Genomic DNA, 13,991 nt, shown 5'->3' with positions numbered 1-13,991 from the left:
TCATTAGCTTATACTATTATGTTTTTACTAAGTAGTTTTATCAATTAGAATTTTGTAGTTAAATGGTACATGAATCTAATAAGTGAAGAAGCCTTCTGACCCGAGGGAGAAACTGTGGGGAACATACTTATAAATGATCACAGAGCATAATTCAATTTTATAGTGTTATGATAAATGAAACAAGAGTTTTGTTATGAATCTTAAATACACTTAGAAAGTTAACAATATTTCTCATTTGTAGTAATTGTGGTCATATAAATGGTATGGAAGTAAAAATTTCATGCTCTTGAATTTAGAATTTTGTCAGAATCATTCATCAAACTATACTTAAGTGAAAATAAATGATAATACCTGGCTACCCATTAGAATTTTGTTGTTGCTGGTTTTCATTTGCTTTGTTTTGACTGTTTTTCTAGATGGGGAGGAGGAAGAGAAGAAGAGAGGCAAGGAGAGAAGAACAAGAGAGGGAGAAAATTAATATTTTTGCTTTGTTATAGACTTTTCCTTTAGCTCTCTAGATCTTTCTTATCTTTCTCATACTTCTTTATTTCAGTTACCCAATTATTCATAAATTTATTTTGAAGTGATATTCATTGCATTACCTTCCCTCTGTCATATTAATTCCCACCATAGAAATTCAAACCTAAGCCATGCCGCCACTGGGTTGCACAGGTATTTCTGAGACATCTTTGTACATTGTTTTTGCCCTTATATAGAGTCAGTTACCACACTGAAAACTTGGAAAACATGACTTCCTTCTTCATTAAAAGTTAAAGCGTATCCTCTTGGGAACACACAACCCTATAGACTCTGTCCTTTGTCTCTTCTCTGGTATTGTCTCCTATAAACAGAATGTTCGTTCTGTCCCAATGACACGGGTCTGTCAGCTGGTTTACCTTTCCAAAAGTCCTCACTCTTTGCCATCTCTACACTTGCTTCTCCCTCCTTGGGAATCCCCTTTCCATGCCCGTTCCCTTGGTTTACTCTCTCTCCTGAGTGAATTCTGTGTCAAAGAAAAATTAATATGACCAGGAAATTTGTCACTGCTAACATTATGCAGCCCCTATTTCTAATTATCTGTATCCTCTTTACAGGTTTGATTTATCTACCAACACATAATAACACTGCCCTATGGTGATCCACTGCGTCATTTATTTCAGGTTTTCTATTATTTTCTCTTAAGTTGTAGGTAAGCTGGGATTTCAGTATGAGTTGATTTACTTTTATGTCATAATGCAGCACACAGTTTACAGAATCTAATATTTAAAATTATTATTGAAAGAGTGAGTGAATTATTCCAACAGAAGCTTGCTAGTGTAAAGCCATCAGATAGTGCCCTGGTAGCTTGAAGAGATCGATTCCTGGGAACTGTCAGGATAAAAGTCAAGGAAATCATACTTGGTGGGAGAAAAATGTTGGTGAATGAGAGCTCATGAAACATACACCAAATGAAAACCTTGGTGATTTGATTGGCTTGACAAGTATTGTGTTTTTTTTTTTTATTTCATGTTTCTTAAGAATTGACAGCCATACGCATTTGCTGTGCTTAGCCTATCCATCCTGTTAAATCCAAATCTTCTTCCCATAACAAATGTTGTTCTTATTTCCAACTGTCTTCCTGATCTGAAGACAAATAAGGTTGTCTGTTTGACTTTAAGCACTTCACTTTAATACTTGGGATTCTGTGTTTCAAATAATTGGGGTCTTATCTTACTTAACCTAAGCTGTTGCTAAACATTACTTTTAGGTAAATATAACATTTAAACTAAGATAATTTAAAAGATCCTGTCTATTTTTACATTACCCAACCTTGTAAGGCTTAGTTTTGCCAATAGATGTCAGTGGTTGACTATATTAGTGAAATCATTGCAGGGTCTCTTGTTTGTGCCACTGTTAAAGGCTAGTCTTTAAAGGGGTATCTAATGTATTAGATTCTCTTTTATTATTTCAACCTTAGAAGTGATATGTATTACAACGTGATAGGTTTGACAATAGGAAATTTTAATGAACTATAATTTTCTGACATTATTAAAATATCAAGTAACAGTAAGGACTATTTAAAAAAATTAAAATGATTTTTAAATGATAGCCTTTTTTGATAGTTTTATGTGTATTTCTTTAGTCATGCAGTTCTCAGACTACAAGAGGACTTTTTGTTTTGTTGTGTTTTTGAGACATGGCTTCACACTCAGACAGGCACCAAACTTGGTATGTAGAATACAATGACCTTGAACTTCTAAATCTTCACATCCAACATCACTTCCTGAGTACTGGGTTATAAGCATAATCAGCCTTGATGAAATATTTTAATAACAATAACATCCATAATTTATTTATTAATTCTAGATATTTATAAGAAATCAGGAGTTTATGTTAAATACATGATTTCTTTTGTGGAGAAAAGAAAATAGAAGCCATAGAGTGAGAGAAAATATTTCCACACATAATGTAACAGAATCTGTGCAAACAGAAAATGCAAGAAAATGTTACATGTCAAAAAGCTAGTCATAGATCATCTGGAAGCATGTGAAGAAGAGCCAAATAAGCAACAGTAAAAAGTAAATGTGAAATGGCCAATAAATATATGAATGTATCTTTCCCATTATTATTTATAGAAATAAAGGAGCAACCACTATACATACCACAGTCTAAAAAACAGTCAAAGATAGGTAAGAATGCAAAACGGCATCTTCACCTGCCCACTTTTGAGTGCTTGGTGCCAGAGCGCCTTACACATGCTCTGATACCTTGCTACAGATTCTCAGCCCTGGGATTTTCATGACAGAGTCTGTTTGTGTAGCTTGGATTAGCTTTGAACTCATTATATAGCTGAGATTGGCTTCAATTTCTTCATCCCTCTGCCTCTGCCTATCATGTATGTGCATCATCATGCCCTGCAGCAATCTTCAATTTTATGACCGTGCAAAATGTCACATTTTGGAAAATTAGTTGAAAATTTATTTAAAGTTGAACATTTGCAAACTTTTTTTTTATAAGGTTAGCTTGATTTCTAGACTTACATACAAGAGAAACAAACACACATGTACAAATATATACAACTGAATGTTATAATATGCATTGCTAGTAAAAAGTACACAGTAGAGACAAACTGTATGCTCATTTATTAGCAGAAAGGATATTCTTAAGATTGCAGTCCAGAGCAATGTAAAATAATGAACTACTGGAAACATGCAATAATTTAGATATATCACACAAGCTTATCTACTGAGAGACCCTAGCTACAGATGCATGTGGGTAGTTTAATCCATTTTTACAAAATCAATGACAGATAAAACTAATCTATAATTGTGGAAATAACAATACCTTTAGGGAGATAATGAATGCACTATGTCTCAAAGGAGGCATCTAGAAAAATGGTAGTCTTCTTTCCCCCCACTTGTATGGTTTTACGTAGGACTGTGCTGTGCTTTTTCCCAAACACAGGAGTCTGAGGTAGGAGTGTTTGGAGTCTGATGCCGAGTCTGGGGTACCCAGAGAACCTAAGACTAGCTTGGGATATGTAGTGAAGTAATGGCTTAGAGAGAAAAATCTAATTTCCTGTTGTTCTGTACAAATGCCATCATCCAATATAATATTAATTTGATAATCAAATTGATAACTTTTTCACAGCAGTTAACAGAGAGACATTGATACAGCTCCATTTTGCCAAAAATATAATCGCTATTCTTGGATACAGGATTCCTTGAGATTTTTCACAAGATACAGAAACGTCTTTCTGTTTCACTCTAGCAACTGACATTTTCAATGTCTATAGCATGGTACCAGACAACAGACAAGATCACAGTGAGAAGGGAAGAAGTGAAATACAGAATCTGAGATCATTGTGCATTAAGGAAGCACAGCCTCATGCCTGGGTGCCTTTAAAGTCCCTTCATAAGCAATGTGACCACACAGAATTGCTTTGTTTTCACTCATTACAGGAAGGCATATGGAAGGAAATACAAGTTTTGCTACCCATTAATTCCGAGTTACCGTTACTGCACATTTACCCCATATTTAGCACAGTACTCCTCTGACTAGGATGATGGTGATTTATAGCATGTGCATACACAGCTTCCCAAGTTCCTCCTATGCTTTGCAGTGGATGTTTCTTTGCTGTGTGCATTTCCTCACTCCTAATAAAAGCCTTTCTTTAAGGTCTGATTCTGTCTGTGTCTGAGAATTCCCCATGGCTACCTGTTATGTTCAGGATTTTTCCTGTCTTTTAATTCTAATTAGAAGAGAAAATGAACCCAATCAAGACTCTGAGATAGTGATATTTTTGGGACATTATCTCTCCTCTGAGTACCAAGGAATCATCAACCTGTGTATAAACCATGCCAAACCTGAAAAGGATAGGAAGGTGTGACTGTGAGTTGCCAACACCCTTCCCTCACCCCAAAACAGTGCTGGTAACTTTAGTTTCTTCTTTCTAAGACAGCCCCCACTTAGATGTGTCTTCTTCTAATACTAATTTTTTTGTATCTTAGGGAACAAATTAGGCTATTTGGTGACTAGAAACCTATGAATAGAGAGTAAGACTCCACTATTAACCTGAGGCCTGGCTCCACAGAGATGCTACCTCCCACTGATCCAGGTGCTGAAAGGAGGGCTATTCCTTAATATGATTTGGGAAGTCACCCTTCAGCTGGAGAAAGACAAAACATTTTTTAATTTACTGAGGGCTTACATCTTTCATCCTTCCCTGTCTCTTGTCTAACCCTGAGAAAGAGATAGGACCACTATTGTTCTGAACTAAAATTTCTATGATGGCTACATTTCTTCCCCCTCCTTGCTAGAAGCTGTCTGAGAGAGACCCCACACTGATTCCAGCTACTCTAACAGCTACAGGTTATCTCTGCTTCCTTAAGCTGAGACCATAGAATTCTTCCCTCTGTTTTAGTGTGATATTTAGGTCCCATCTGCTGAGGCTACAGGTACTCTCTCCTCTATGCATCCCAACCTAACTGAAGATTTTTTTCTTTCATTTATTATAGAGAATAGATGTACTGGTCAGCATTTAACCTGTGAGATTTATGGATTCCACAGGGTCTTGTACCCTGATGGGGCATGGGTCCAGTTTTCTATGGAGCTAACTCACCATGAACAGAATGTAGGTTTGCTGCCATTTTGGCTGGTAGCCTCTTTCTGATGAGGCAACCATATGACATGGCCACCATCTTAGCTAATGATGACTTACGAAGGGCAAAAGCTATGCGACTTCTCTGCCACCTTGGTTAATATAACCACATGAAATAAATCAAATGACAGCATTTACTTCCCAGTTCCACAGAGCTTTGCATCACTGCATCCCTTTTTTTACATTAGACTAAGGTAGAAATACCAGACTTGCAAGGATTTTTTTTTTTTTTTTTTTTTTTTTTTAGATTTTTGTTTTACTTTACATTTGAACTGTTTTAGATCATGTGTTTACTGTTTTATACAGGTTACTTGAGACTTTTCCTGGCTATATGTCTCCAGCACTGATTTACTAACATAGGGAGTTAGCACTCTGAGGTTTTTGGCAGCCCAGGGCTGAGTATTTGTAAAGCACCACTCCTCCACAGGGATGTAAACGATAAATTGCCAGGTGCTACACATGCTGCTGCCAGCAGACAGCTGCTACAGCCAAGGCAGGAGGTTACCCGGACAAAAGGTTGGAGATGTAGCTTTTCCTGGGCCTTAGTGCCTGTGATGACTGCTTGTCTCTCCAGGCTCATTGTCTTAGTGAGATATAATGTTCTTTCTCCCGCTCGACTCCTTCACTTCACATTTGTCTGCTTTTCTGCCCCACAGTGCTTTGCACTCTCTTGCCTTTGCTTCCATCTTTCAGTCAAAGCCACAGAGACAGTTTAGGGAAGAAAGAAAGACTCCAGTGCCACCCCTTTCTTGTTTTTGTTTTGTTTTGTTTTGTTTTGTTTGTGCCATTGTGTTGGTTTGTGCTCCTGTTGTTTTCTGTGTGTAGTATTCTCTGGACCACAGCTATTTGAACTGAGTGTACATGTGGTAGCTTGCAAGGAGGCTTTCCCAATCTAGATGGCCCTCTTTAAATAAAAGGGAGTTACCATGAATGCTTTTCATGTTTGCTCTCTATCTGGATTTTAAAAATGCAGTATGGCTTTACAGATTAAGAAAATGACCATCGGATTAGGGAGACCCTACAGCAGAGCAGCTTCTTTTTCTATTTCATCAGAAGTAACATGTACCTTTCCTCTCCTTCTTGACATGCTTGAAATTCTCAAAATTTATTTCAGGCTAAGGGCCCGGTATTTTCTCATTAGCTATCATTTGTCTCAGGTACTACTTGTGATGTTTTGAGGTCCTACTTCCATCTGTATGGGACAAAAGGTTTTTTTTGGTTTTTTTTTTTTTTTTTTTTTTAGTTTACATCACTCAAATATCAGGACCTTAAACTGTTATGAAAGAAGAAATGCTTTGTCTTTGGCTAGACGCTTCTCAACTTGATCTGTACTATAGACAAGGTTTAGAGGGAACTGACTGGTGTCCAGGCTTCTCATCCTGATATCTCCCAATGATAAGATTTGAAGAGAACTCAGATACTTTCAAGAATAGTCTCATGGGTGTAAGTGAGAACAGGCAGGGAACCGAACTGCAGACTTGGATGAGCTTGGATCAGTTCTCCACTAGGAACTGGTCTTAGGTTGTTTGAGTCTTCTAACTTCCCCTTCTGTTGCCAGGAGATGGCTGTCTCCAGATGCCTGAGACACTCAAAAAGGATTAGGCTACCCTCCATCAGTCTCTCCCAATCATTTGTGCTTTACAGGTGGGGGAGGGGTGCCACTTTCAGGATCCCCGGTGGCTTGTCTCCTGGAAAATTATAGCAAGTTAAACATCCATGGAGTTAGGGAGAGAAAAATTTTCCTAGCTGTTCATCTTTTCTGTAAATGACAGGAAAAAATCCAGTGAAATTCCATTTGCCCCACTTTTCTTGTACCTATAATGCCATCCAGAGCACACTAAAACCTGCAGGATGGGGCTATCAAACCCCGATACCAAATTTAAAAAAAGAATCTCTCTAAAAATCCCTTGCCCATAGAAAAATGAATCCCCAGAGAAACACCCTGACCTAAATGTTCAAAGGCCTAGATCTCTGAATATCCTTGCTGCCCTTGCTCAAAGGAAGGACAAAAGATAGAACCTTGTTTTGTACAGGAGGAAGTGTACATGTCACACTTGTTAGGCTGTCTACCTCCATTTTCACACACACACACACACACACACACACACACACACACACACACTCACACACACACTGACTGTAAGTACAGGTTTTCAAGCAGTTGGCCACCCTAAGACTTGTCAGAAAGAATCTCAGGTTAGACACTGGTAAAGATACATACCCCTGTCAGCTTGATCATGAGTAGAGATTGCCTCACACCAATGCCGTTAAAGGTTAAAGAAACCAGAGGGCAACCCTTTAAAAAATCAAATGATCTGTCTCTTATTGTACTCTAAAAGGAAAGAGAATGTTATCTCTCTCCTCTCAGTTTCGTTTCCTAATGCTAGACTCAGAAGGTAAGACACATTTGGGCACCTCTATCCGGGTGATAAGGAGGAAAGGTGCTTTGGGTCGGGACAGACAATTGTCACAGGACTCAGCAGCATGTTTCCTGTCCATTGTAAGCTACTGAGTTCAGCTTTACAGAGAAGCAGATGTCTTTTATATATACACCTATTGGCAAATAATTGCTCTGTGCTGTTTAAGCTGAGAAGCTGGATCTGAAGATTGGATTCAGCCCTTCCACTTCAGATTCAAGCATTTTTATCTCGACATGTCTTCCAAAATCCCTGTCCTGGGTCAGGCTGACCCTTGACTTTGTGACAAGGAAGAGAAGAACAACAAAACAACAGATAAAGGCATTGTGACCCTAAGGCTCGCTAAGGGGTGAACTATTTCCAGCACAAGTTATCGTTCATCTCATGATCCAGAGATGCCTATGGCATTCTTATCCATGGAGAAGACTTTCTGCCTGGAAGGTTCTCAACTAGTAACTCCAGTATAATAGTTTCAACAGGGCTTCCTGATTCACTCTAGGAAGGCTGTAATTGTAGATTGGAGAATGTTTTGCTATGTGTCTGCTGATTCTTTTTATTTGGTACTTAGGTTTACTCAAAATCAAAGGCATGTCTATATAAGATCATTCTCTGGACTGTATAAACCATGAAAGAGATTAAAAAATAAAACAACAAGGTGAAATTGACCTCAATATCTTCAATAAGAATTTTAGGGAATTCATGAGTCCATTTTTATTGGGTTTCACCAACAATACTTGATAGATTTCAAGGTGGGACTGGAAGGAAAGAAAATTTTTTCTCGCCACGGCCAGTAAACCTTCCAATAAGGCTGCTTTCAGGTCACCCATTCTCCTCTCAGTACCTCTTGCCCTTGTAAGTAAGTTGTACAAACTCATTGGTGAAAAACAAAAAATTGTATTTGTAATTGAGACCTTCTAAGGAGGGAAAATGCATTGTTAAATTCTCCCAGAAACATAACAGATTTTCCAACAAATGTTAAATGTACTTGGTAAGCTTGTACAAATGTTATTATGGTATTTAAAAAATTCTGTAAGATGTTAGGATGTGAAAATGAAAATATTTTTAATAAAGAAAGACATATATAAAGATTAAGATGCCTGGATGCTTTTCCAGAATGGGGAAGAAATCTGGAAAGCTTATGCAAGTTACGAGTGTCTAAATAAGTTATTTAGGGTATATGATAAATGAGACGTAAATAGGATCTAACTTAAACATGCAAGCCTATTGGCTTCCTTCCTAATTCTGTCTTCTTCTTCTTCTTTTCCCTTCTGGTTGTGTTTTAATGTCCTTGAGCTTACTTATTCTTCCTACTGGTTTTTATCTCTTATGTGTTCCATTGTATTTTAAACTTCTATTCACATATTTTTCAGATAAAGGATATCTGGTTAATTTTTAAAATTGCTTTTTATCTCTTTGCTAAGTTTCTTTGTTCAAGAAATGAGTTGTTTCCCTGAGTTCTTTAGAGTGTAAATTTTTCTTTAAACAGTTGCTTTGCATTCTTCCTTTAAGGCTTTGATGATAGAATGGTTAGTTCTTTCGTTGGACTGATGATAGGATGGTTATTTTCTGTTGCCTTGTCCTCATTTGGTCAGGTTGTGGTTACTTGATAAATGTTGCTGCTTACTGGTGTGTGACATCATCGGGGTGTCAAAGGATTATGTAATTCTTCTAATCTTCTTAATATGGCTCTGTCTGCTCCTGGTGTTCACCAAACTCCAAAGATTCCTCTTATTTTCTCTTAGCCTACAGTTGTTTATACTCCTTCAACACTAAATGCCTTCTACCCCAAATCCAGACTTGCTTCAAGTCTGTTGTTACAATGTTGTTACTGTTCAGCAAGAGATCTATGGAAGCCCCAGTTTGTTCCAAATCTGTAGCTAGTTTATTTTTCAGTAACTTCTGCAGGAAGTACCTAAAGAGGGTAACAAATCTATTTCTATAAACTTGTCTCTGTGGCTAGGGTGGGCCCAGACACCTTCCACATTCATGGACCTGTGACATGGTTAGGAGCTGTAGAATTCTGACTGGCTCTATGCTGAATTCCAGGGTAGGACAAGCCCAAGTTTCCAATACCACATTTGTGGACGATATTGCCCACTCACATTATGAATCAACAGCAAATTGAGACAAGAACCATGTTGAGTATGACAAAGTCCACAGCATTATGGGCTGCCTATTGTTGAATGTCTTCATGATCTGGAGTTGCTACAGCCAGCCACAGGTGATAATGACTGGAATTGAAGACTAATAGACTGAGGCTACATTTCCCCAGAAATCATGGACTGTCCCAGAGGTTTCATCTACAGGAAGATGGTGGTGACTAGATGGTGACTGTGGTGGTTTGAAAGAAAATGGTCCACAAATGGAGTGGCACTATTAGGAGGTGTGGCCTTGATGAAGTAGGTTTAGTGTTGTTGGAAGAAGTGTGCTGCTGCGGAGGCAGGCTTTGAGGTCTCATCTATGCTCAAGCCATGCCCTGTGAGACAAACCCCTTCCTGTTGCTTGCAAGTAGGCTACTCAGCTACTTCTCCAACACCATGTCTGCCTACATGCCACCCATGTCACATCATGGTGATAATGGACTAAACCTTTGAAAATGTAAGCCACCTCAATTAAATATTTTTACTTTGTCAGAGTTGCTGTGGCCATAGTGTCTCTTAACAACAATAGAAACCCTAACTAAGACAGTAGCCATTGACATCTTTGCAATATTTGAGTTCTCTATATTATAGCTGAGTTTTAATTAAAAATCCTAAGTTCACTGTCCTGTACTTCCCATAGCAATTATGGACATTACCTTCTTGGGTTGGTCTGCGTAGGCATACTTTATCCTCACTGTGACCCAATTCCTTCTGTTTAGAATGATAATGAATATTCTGTACCATTTTTTTTTTGTTGGAAATATGTAATTTGTTGTCATTTTTTTTTATTTTACAGAATTGTTATAGTTAAGTGACCATCTTGTGTCTCAGAAATGATTTTTAACTTTGGATTTTTAAATAGTGTTGAAACTGAAAACCTATGGGGACTTTGGAATTCTGAAATTTGAAAATGGATTTTTCATTATATTATAGCCATAACACTGAAGGCGTCTGAAAGTGGAATGTGGTGGTATAAATGAGAATGGCTTCCCTAGGGTCACCTGGTTGAATACTTGGTCTCCGTTATTAGAAGGTGTGGCCTTCTTAGAGGAGCTGTGTTACTAGAAAAATCATTGAGGTTTCAAAAGCTCCATTCCTAATGTATGTGTCCTCTGCCTTTTATTTGTGGATTAATATGAGACTTTTAAACCCACTGCTCCCTCTGCCGGCCACCATTCCTTCACCCCACCATCATAGATTTTAACTTTCTGGAACCATAATCCCAATTAAACTCTCAATTTTATGAGTTGACTTGGTGTATTAGGCAGGGTTCTTTAGAGTCACATAACTTATGGAGTGAATCTCTCTCTCTCTCTCTCTCTCTCTCTCTCTCTCTCATATCAAATCATAAATATATATGATTTATTGGAAAGACTTACAGGCTGCAGTCCAGTTAATTCAACATTGGCTAGCTATGAAAATAAAGTACAGGAATCTAGAGTTGCTCAGTCCCACAGGCTGGATGTCTCAGCTGGTCTTCTGTGTGTGCTAGACTCCTGAAGAATTAGATTTCAATGTCAGTGAAGGAATGGAGGGGCTAACAAGGTAAGAGGAGGCAGACAAAGAGTAAAAGCTTCCTCCTTCTGTGTCCTTATACAGACTTCCACCTCAAGTATGGTCCATATTAAAAGTATGTCTTTCCACCTCAAGATTTAGATTAAAGGCCTGTGTCTTCTTATCAAAGGTGTGGAATCAAAGTGGATTCATTCACTACAAACCAAACACAACAATATAGACAAGACATTTATAATACATGAAAATTTTAAGTAAGCTGATTATTAATAAAACAGTTTAATATTTAATTTTCTTAATTTCTGTACTCATGTAATAATTCTCTTGATGTTGCCTAAAAAATAAATTGAAAATAATTGTTCAAAAAATGTAAGTTATTCCCTTATATTTAGCCACAGTCCTGGTGCAACATTCTGAAACTTAACAAACTTAAATTCTGTCAGAAGAAAAGTAAAGAAATTTAATGGTCAAGACCTTGTCATAGAAAATCTATTTTTATAGAGCTCTCTAAAATTTGAGTTAGTGAACTTGTCACTGATAAAAGGCAGTGGAGAAACCAAGTTGAAGACAGATTCTTAAAGCCATTGACAGGATAAACTAATAGAAAGTAGAAGGCCTAAAGCTCCTGCCTTTTCTGTAGGATGCCTTCTGCAAAAGAACTTAGCATAGTAGGCATGTCATTGGGTGTGGAATCATGAAAGAGTTCAGAACTTAAAATTCTGCCACATCTAGCTGAATGACGTTAATGAGGTGACTGTCATTTCTGGATCTCAGTTTACCAATTGATTGGAGATTTAGGGAGTTAAAAAAAAATAGAAGATCCTTTATATCACAGAGCAATATTTCAAGTTCTGAAGAGATGCACACATCAGAAAACGTTGTTAAAGTTAACAGCCTATTATATTCAGTTGGTTTACTAAAAGCAAAATAAAAGCATATCCCAGATAAAGGAAGATCTTATGGCATGCTCTTCTGTTTAACTTAGCTCTAACTCAGAAACTCAGCTGTAACACTTAACTACTGTGCAAACATGCTGAAGATGAGTGTTGTTTCCCTCAGCTATTCAACAGGAACAATAACATGCATAATATGGCAAGACTTGGTGAAATTAAAAAGGCCTATAACAGTGCAAAGTCTCTTATACTGTTTGCAAAGCTCTTGCATCTGTACATAGAGATAATATCCTCCAAACAGAGTGTGAAGGCAATTATAAATTAAAGTGAAAGAATATTCAAACAGAAGATTGTAATTTCTCATTTCATTTTGTAAGAAGGAATGTGAATTTCCTATCATCAAACATGTTAGATCATAACAATATTACTGCTACAGGTGATAATTCAAAGTGACTGTCATTTACACAATTAGAATTTTTAGTATTACTTTTGGATAATGAAGTCAGATTTGTGATTTATTAAAATCAATGTTTGTCTCCCACACTGGTATTGGAGGAGCAATTTTGAAGGTTCATATTCTTTCAAAGTTACCCATGACATCCTAAAAAGGCTAACTATGGTCCTCTGAAGAGCCTTAGTATTCCTTTAATACAGTAAGTTAAAAACACAAAAAAGATTATAATAAAAATCTAATTTGCGTATATGTTGGCTATAATTTATGCTATCAGTTTTTTTCTTCTTCATGTAAAGTCTCTTCATTTTTCCCAGTTTTTATTCCCTCAGGATTTTAAGGTGAATCCCTATTTATTGTACATCAATTGCTCAGTTTAAGATGTTTTCTTTTAAGGATAAAATTAAGTCTTATTTTTTCATTGCTCATGGTAGTATAAATTTTTTCAGCCCAAAAAACCATACTGCATTGATATATTAAGAAGATATGCTAAAGCGACTTCTACTTCTTCTTGTCCATCATATGTCTATTATTCAGATTGTTTTTCTTTCAACCCCCTCTGTGCATTTATGTTCAACATTTACAGAGCTTTGTAGTATCTCCCTAAAATGGTTTAGTTTTGTGATTTATTTTCTTTCTGATTTTTTTCTCAGGAAATTAGTTTGGGCATCATTTTTCAAATTGCCATATACCACTTTCTCTCATTATTGATAGCATTCTGATTATTGTTTTTGCTAAGGGCCTTTCTCAGCTATTATTGCAACTAAACATATGTCTTAGTTACTTTTCTGTTGATGTAACAGAACCCCATGGTCAAAGGAGTTTAAGAAAGGGTTTATTTTGCCAAATGGTTCCAGAAGAATAAGAATTCATTATGGCAGAAAGGCATGGCACAATGGCAGGAGCAAGAAGCTGAAAGAACCCATCTTCACCTGCAAGTATGAGGCAGAGAGAATGACCTGGAAGTATGGTGGAGCTATAAACTCTCACAGGCTGCTTCTGCTGATGTACTACTTCCAACAAGACCACACCTCCTAAAGCTCCCCACACAGTAACTATGTATTCAAACGCCTGAGCCTATGTGTTACATTTTTTTCACATAAACCATAAGACATATATAAATTGAAATGATGTCCATTTATCCTAGTTCCTAATTTTATGAGAAACCTTTTTACCCTATATTTTCTGTCATTCTTTTATATTGGTTAGACTGAGATGTGACAGGGCCAAGAAGGAGGAAACAGTCCCAAAACTTCTGGATAGTGTGCAGTTGGGTTACCCTGCATGGCAGCTATATGAGCTACAAATGAAGCTCTGTTATGTCAAATCATTGACTTTTGGAATATCTTGGGTGTAGCTGAAGTTTTCTCCAGTTCTGCCTGGCCCACAGTTAGGACAAATCTCTCTCACCCACCAGTCCTGCAGCTACTCAGACCC

This window comes from Onychomys torridus, chromosome 11 (genome assembly GCF_903995425.1).
Source record: "Onychomys torridus chromosome 11, mOncTor1.1, whole genome shotgun sequence".
NCBI lineage: Eukaryota > Metazoa > Chordata > Mammalia > Rodentia > Cricetidae > Onychomys > Onychomys torridus.
The sequence above is the reverse complement of the archived record's forward strand: the minus strand, read 5'-3'. Positions refer to the sequence as shown.